This window comes from Cibotium barometz, chromosome 10 (assembly GCF_041138505.1).
Source record: "Cibotium barometz isolate CiBa-2024 chromosome 10, ASM4113850v1, whole genome shotgun sequence".
NCBI classification, from domain to species: Eukaryota; Viridiplantae; Streptophyta; class Polypodiopsida; order Cyatheales; family Cibotiaceae; genus Cibotium; species Cibotium barometz.
In genome coordinates, this window is record NC_141055.1 from 8,080,710 (window position 1) to 8,089,154 (window position 8,445).

Below are 8,445 nucleotides of genomic sequence, written 5' to 3' on the forward strand. Positions count from 1 at the left end.
TAGGCCTTTAGCAATGGCATGAGGCTGCTGCTGCTGCTGCTCTCTCTCTCTCTCTCTCTCTCCCTCAACCATGGCCTACATTACCTACTGCCGCCGTAGGCCTTTGGCAATGGTATGCGGCTGCTGCTGCTCTCTCTCTCGTTCATGATCCACCCGAGTTCAAGTCCCACCATTGGTCGTATATGCCCTCGCATTGCATTCTACTGACGTTAATACCTCTCTCTCTCTCTCTCTCTGGAAATTGACATGGTCGTGCTGCTGCTGCACCCTGCCATGGCCTGAGCCGCCCGTCAATATTCTGCACACAAGCGGCTTCCCTTCCTAGCTTGTGCTGCGTGCTCTCTTGCCTGCACAGCCAGTTGAAGATTTTGATGTTCAGAGCAGCAACTATGCAGTGCCCATGCTTCCAGGTGTCTTGATTGGTGGTAAAGATTATGTTTTCCTCCATGATATAGAGTGTATGTTCAATTTGAGGGAGGACTATGCCATTTCCCTTATTGCCCAGGCTTCAAGGCTTGACAAGGAGGTTGGCATAGAGGATGACCATTCACTACTAGCTTTGGAAACAACTTTTGATCCTGCGGAGGCCCTTACTATTTGTTTCAAAGAGGCTGAAAATTTCCAAGAGCCAGATGAAGCTGCCTTCCAGCAGCTCACCCAGGAAGCTATGAATCTCTCAGCACTTCATAAGGAAAAGCTTAAAGAAGAGGCTGGACTGGAGGGGAGAGGAATAAATCTTTGGAAAGATGAACTTCTTGTTGCTTGATGAAAATGAGAAGGTATGATATTATTACTTCAAATCAAATACTTTATCTTGTGTTTAAATGTTTTGTAGTTATGTATTATTGTCTCACTCCAATCTTTTGATACGTGGCAACTACAAATTGAGGATGACACATTCCTCCAGAGAACAAGTGGAAGCAGGCCGGCTGGGTTTGGCAAAATGTCAAGCCTAGCTCATTATATTCATGATCTAGGCAGTGCTAAGATCTTGATTTACCATAGGCAGTTGAGCAACAATGGAAAAGCCATTGTTTACTTCTTTAAATGTTTGTCTAGGGTTTTAGGTGGACATGATCTTCCATGGCAAAAGGAAAAGATCATTTTAATAGAGAGGTTGTCCGCCATAGATATATTTGGGGATTATGTGAATAAGCAGGCCTCTAGGGCCTCTTACTTTTTGTCTTACACTTCTTATGCATTAGCATGTGGTGTTAAGGAGCCCAAATGTCTGGAGGGCTATGGAAAGCACAAGCTCATAAGGTTTCGAGAGCCACCCATGATTGCATCAGGCCACACAATCTAAGAAGAAGAACACGTGGAGATAGCTGAAGACAAGGATACCCCTCTCAGACAAGCAACAGAGGCAAGCATTGATAAACAGACAGTCGACATCAAGCCAACAAAAGGAAGAAAAAGAGTCCAATCAAGTTCAAAAAGAGAGTTCCGACTGGCAGGCCTTGGGAGTAATAGGATTTAGTCATCAAATATAGCACAAACATTATGTTGAAGTTGAACTGATTTGTACAAAGTCTTTGATCCTCATCAGTTCCTTGTCCGTACGGACGATCAGTACCCTTTTGCATTTGTCCCATCACCATACGACACTTCAGTACTCTTCCCACACTCAGTAGCTTCTAAAAGCGTTTGACACTCGGTACCTTATTGGTAAGGATCAATAGTGTGTCTAGCATAATCAAGTAGTATTGATTGAATTTTTTGTGTAGCTCATGGATGTATTGATGCTTGTCAATATAGATCACATGTTTCACAAAAGAAATACTTTTGATGGAGTCTCAAAACATATAGGCATAACACCAAGAGTCACTTGTTCCACAGAATAAAAATCTATTGATTGAGTTTGAAAACATGTGGACATAACACCAATAAGTTACAAACTACTATTCATGTTTACTTGCCCATTTATGGTTTCTAAATATCTTCGAATCCCTCCATTGTCTATGTCTCTCTGCTACCATTGAATTGTCCAAAGTTTGTCTTCATCTTTACTTTTGGGCTAGAATAAAAGCAAGCTTGACTTTGGAACTAGCAACTTTTCTTTTAGCATGCATTTGTAGAATGCCTCGGTAAAACCATTGGAAGACTTCCTTCAGACTATTTGCCTTTTGACTCCCTCCATAGTGTTGTGTGTGTCTAAAAAATGCATTACGTGCCATGTAGTGAGACGTCTCCATGCCTTGGGTAGACCAAATTGCTGGGCATCCATACTTTTTGACAAAATAGGGAAGGTGGTTGTAGATGATATGCTGTTTTCACAGAGACATAAGAATGCATAGTAAGTTATAAAAGAAAAGAGGATCACACTTAAGTAAAAGAAGAAGACATCACTTTACCATGTAGTATTGCAGGCTGTCCACGCGTCTTTCATTAACTTCCCAAAATGTTTAATTGCCTCTTCAAAGTTCTCGTAATCACTCTTTGTCCATGTTACATTGTCACAGAACATGAAGAGTTGATCAAGAGACCTCCACACCTCTGCCTTCACATTTCGTGCTTCCCCATCTGCCTCATGATCTTTCACGGCATTATGGACTTGCTTCCACAATCCATAACTAATCCTTGAAACTGTTCTACCTTGCCTTACTTGCTTACTACTGTGTTTGGGTCGAGACAAGAATCTTCTTGCCTTAACACCACCAATAGAGGGCTTGATTGGTACCTCCTTGCCATTGGTAGACTTTTTAAAATCCTTTGTGATATGAACATCACCTCCATGCAGACCTATATCGGATAACACTTTTTCCAATGCATGAAGAGCATCCTTTCTATTTCTTTCGGGACGGAGTTTCCAAGCAAATCCAATATACAAAAATACCAATTTCTCAATAATTCGACATAGAGCATGCAATGTGCATATGTGAACATTACAAAGTGGAATGTCAAGAATAGCCTTGAAGTCAGGGTCAACTTTATCTCTATTAGGTGCTCTCTTCCACCATTTGGAATCCATTACTTGAGCTGATTCTTTGCAGTAAAGACAAGGAGACTTTGAGTTACCTCCTTTACTAACGTTATACATGCACTTAAGTGTTTTAAGATCCCTCGCCACTCTACTTGAAAATCACCTTTTCCTGCATGTGCCACTCTACTTGAAAATCACCTTTTCCTGCAACATGGAGATTCTCTCCTTGCACTTGTCTTTTAATTATTCTTGGTATTTCCGTGTGGTGAAACACCCAATCTAGTGTTTCATGGTCTTCTGTCTTCACCTGTGATTATACAAAACAAAAGTCTTACTATAAAAGATTTGAAAACATTGACTAAAATCAAGTACGAAACAAAAAATGATCATACCTGGAACGAGCCTAACCACCATATGTGTTTCTCTGACTGCACACTAAAATACTTCGAACTCGCTTCAGTCTCAATGATGTATCAAGTGCTCCATTCATCAATGTAATAGTAATCCTTTCCATTTTCTTTTCCTTTACAACCTCACACTCATCCAGTTTGATAACAAATTTTCAAATGCCTTTGCACTCTTCAAATGTTATTCCATAAAACTCGACCATTCTTCTTTGAAGTTGTTGTAGATCTACAAATATATTGTTCCAAGGGTCATACACAGTGGTTCCTTTACCACCATGAAATATTTCTTCAATATGGATATATTGTCCAATAAACTCATCTATACTTTCATTCAAATGACCTCTTATCTTCCACATGATTGCTGGATTTGGCAGTAAAACTCGTTTAATCCTTTGATCTCTCAAAGTTGAGGATATCGCATGGAAAATCGAACTATATCCCTTCCTGCTAACTTCACTAACATCAAGAGCCTCTTGGATTATAGTACCATCAACTTGATTATTGGATATAAAGTCCTCTACAACATTGCGTTTGATTGTTTTGTATTTTTTTTCTTCAATCAAACCTTTTGCTACACCACAAGAAAGCAATCCTTTCATGGAAGAAGGTTGGGATCCATATTTTCTTTTGCAGGCTCCAATAGTTTCCTATAGTAACAACACAATATGCCTATATTATTCAACACTTTCAATCCTGTTTTGCGTTAATGGACAAAATAGATATAGTCATTTGAGAGCATTTTTTAGTATAAAAAATGAAAAATTACAAACTAGCCTTGCTTCTTGAATTCTTCGCTTGCATCCACCAGTCCCAGCCTTCAAATTTGCAATGTTTTTAATCTTCCTGCTTCGTTGTCTGTCTCCAAGCACGGTTCTCTTCCTTCTTGATCTTGTCAACTCTTTTTTACTCTTTGAATGCTCCTCAATTTCATTCTGCAACTGCTGCTCCAATTTTGCACGAATGGCTATCTCTTGAATCCTGGCCCCCTTTTCTTGTAGGTACATTGTTTTATATGTTTCTGCAAATGCAGACTGTGCTGAAATATAACCAAGAAGTCCATTTTGTCCATCACCCGCAAACCTCAGTAGTGTGGTTGGATTGACAAATGGAGGTGTAGAGTTTTTTACTAGACATTTTGGATATATGCTTCCATCGCACCATAAGTCAATATGTTGGAGCCCTTCTCTTCTCATATTTTCCCGTTGTTGAGCATTCAGCACCATATCCTTTCGTCTTTTTTGTGCTGGAGCATATTGTTCTTCTAAGTCGATGTGAAGATGGTGTAATCGCTTCTTCTGAGATTGTGACTCACTAGTATCGGCCATTTTTTGTGCTTCCGAGGTTGCAAAGTTTGCTTGTCAATCTCATAGTCTTTTTGTAACATGAATCGTGGAAGTGTGGCGGTATCCATACAATCATTAAGTTCAGTGATGATGGATTCTTTATGAGAGGCCTGCACACGTCGTCAAGAGAGATGCGGAATCTTCGGGAAACAAAAAAAACTAAGGAGATATTTAATGCAAAATCGTGTTAGTTAGACAAAAGATTATCTTATTCTTTTCTGAACTAACAGTTCGGTAGTCCTTACTGACAGTTTTGGGCCCCAATTGTGAAATGGGTGGCCGGCCATTGTAAAAAGAGAGCTCGTGTATATAAGTGACTTATGAAATATGAAAAGGGATAATCCCATTCTCACAGTTGAGTTTTCCTTCTCTCTCACTCTCACTCTCTTGTGGCTATGGTGGTGGGGGTGTGTGTAGGTTTATGCTTGCTTACTTGATTTTGGTTGTGTGCATGTAGGTGATGGCTTCTTGTCGTACTTCTTATTATCCCTCTTCTTGTCTTCTCCCTCATATCTCTCTTGCACACATGAAGGCATAGAGTAGAGATTGAACTCTCCATAGCTCCCTTCCTCTTTTCTCACTACCTAGCTTATGGAGTGACACAAGTGGAGGTGGAGTGAGTCCCTAGCGGCCTCACATAGGGCAGTTAACTCTCATTAGGGTTGGCTAAGTGCTAGTTCCCAAACCGACCCTTACATGGTCTTCTTTCTCTTCTTCTCTCCTTTTCTTTGTGCAAGGTAGCATGTTCGATTAGGTAAACAAAGTGTAGCTAGGTTGCTAGATCTCATCATTGCTAGGGTACTAATCTAGGATTTATATATTCTTAGTTCATAATTAACCTTGGGGGAAGCAATGAGTTGTCACTTCTAATAGGATTAGGGTGCCATTAAATGTAGCTAGGTGCTAGATCTCATCAAATAATTGTATATAAGGAAATGATTGTGTATTACTTTTATACAAGTGACTAGTTTTCACACGAGTCACTTGTATATAAGGAAATGATTGTGTATTACTTAGCAAAAATGACTTATATACAAGTGGCTAGTTTTCACACTAAGTCAGCTAAACATAAAAATGGTTCAACTAGTATTATGTCTTATGCAAGTATGTACACAAAGTCCTTAGACTTTTATTATTTGACATTAAGCCTTAGGTAAGGACGCTTTATATATTCCAGCACCTTCTTATAAAAAGATAATAGCCCATTCGTGTGGGTACGATGGCAAAGCACCTTGATGTAGGTCAGATGAGTGAAGCTATGTTGACTAATAAAGTGGTTAACTTACCCCCTTCCTAATCATGGACACATCCTCGAGTCATCCAAGTCGTTGATGGTGAAGCTATTGTGCCGAGGTGGAAATGTGTGAGGAAATGCAATAAAGTTGGCATGTGAGGTTAATTAGTTTGGGACCAATCTATAGCCTGGATGTAAGCCATATTAGTGATAAGATTTGGGTAGCCTTGGTTGTAGGCAGTTTATTGAGGTAGTGTGAAAGGTGTAGGCATTGTAGAAGTGAGATGTGAAAAAAAATATGATGCCCTTAGTGAAATATTTAGGTGACATGCATGAGCAATGGGCGGAAGTGTGCCCTTGTGATTATAAAAAGTCTAGAGATCTCAAAACTTTTTACCCCAAAAAACATCTTCTCACATGTTACCATCAGAATCTTCACCTTTTGTTTGTTTGTTAGTGGCTTTACAGGTGTCCAACTCATTACAAGTGTGTCTATATGATCCCATCAAATGATCCCATCGAGATGGATCACTTTTATTACATCGCTAATACTTATTCCAACAACCTTTTTACTTGGTTACATCATTACATCGTCCTCTTGCAATAGGAGCCCAATACTATACCTTGGCTTGTTTATAAGTATTGGATTGGGATCTCAAGTTTAACATCAGACAATACATGATTCTTGTGATTGCTTTCACCAAAATCTATTAGTTTAGCAACGTCATCCATGTAATCATCATTTCCTTTCAGTGGCTTGCTTTCATATGCTCTTGTAATGTTAACTTTGTTCCATCCTTAAATGTAAGTTGATCCACACACCACTTTGTCAAGCATACCTCAACCTCATCATGACATTGATTATTTCTTGGTAGACCAAATCCCTCTTCCACTTTACCATTTGTGGATATTCTAATATGATCATCACCTAGTTCCTTAAATCCAATAGTATCAAAGGAATGCATTAGTAAGATTCGACCTTCATCAGCCTTTGTTTCCATGTTTGATGACCATAAAAAGACCTTTTTTCCAATCCAATCCTCTTTTTCCAGGCCCTAATGAGGAGAATATTTAAGCCTTCAAGGCCGAATTACATGTGTCATTTTAGATAATAGATTTGGGCTCATTGCATTATTATATGAACATACAATTTATGCAGCATGATGATGGTATTGTGATGTTGCAATCAAAGTATATACAAAGGCTACTTACATGGTTTGGTCTTGAATATTGTAAGCATGTTACTACACCAGTAGAGATAGGTGCTAGGCTTAGTCTCCAAGATATAGGTGAACCATTTAATGCATCACTTTATCAGCAGGCTATTGGGTGCCTTATCTACCTATGTAATACGAGGCTAAAAATTCATTTTGGAGTCTCCCAGATGAGCAGGTTTATGCACAGTCCCAAAAGTAAGCATTTGGCATGCTGCCGAATGAGTATTTAGATATTTATAGGGCACTCAGTCCCTTGGCTTATTCCATGCTAAGGGGGGTGATGTTCAACTGCATGCTTTTAGTGATCCTGGTTGCGCTGGATGTTATGACGTGCCAAGTGTAGTGGCTTTTGCTTTCACCTTGGTGATTCATATATATCATGGCTCCGCAAGAAGTACACAATGGTCACTTCGAGCTGTAAAGCTCATTACAAGGCATGTTTACAAACGATTATGGAGTGTGTATAGCTCAAACGCCTTTTGACTGATCTTGGTGTTGGATAATAGTCTCCTACCTCTATCTCAAAGTGGATTAGCCGTTGTGAGAAACTTAGTATTTCATGCTCACACAAAGCACATTGAGATGCATTATCACTATGTCAGCAGGAAGAGGCTCATTGCAAGAGAGATTAGCGTGGCTTATATCTCTACACATGACAATATGGCATATGTGGTCACACGAAGACTCATTTGAAACATAATTCAATCCTAAAATACACATAAAAAGTTTAGAAAATCAAGAAATCACAAAAAAAAAATACAAAGTAGGTCCAATGATGCATGATTCCTCATATCGAATTGTGTGTGCAATTCAAGACCTCCAAAAATAGTTGAATTTCTCATCATCGTTAGCTACTTCTCACAAGGATCATGAAAAATGGGTTGTTGAAATGCACGTGGTTCCTTCCTCCCCCACAAAAGCACACCATTCCTTCTCAAATCGTATGCCATTCCCACCTCGATTTCTGCTCATCGAATATAATATCATTGGCCAGTCAGTCAAGTTATGTGTCGAGTTACATAGTATTCCTCATGAAATAATGTGTTATTTCTCCTCGAATCATGTGTTCCCCTGACTGGTTCAAAACTACAAAATTTTAGAATTGGACATAACCTAATTCTCTGAGACTCAAACCTAGCCCAATTGGATTGAAGCCAGCTATCTTTTCATGTACACACGTCCAGGAGGTTTGTAAGATACAATCCCCTAGAGGAGGAGAGTGCCTTGATTGATGTAAAATCTAGAGTACCCTCTAGGAAGTATTGTTGAGAGGCTAAGAGAGCTCATCTACATAATTATCAGTCCTTACTACTACTACCCA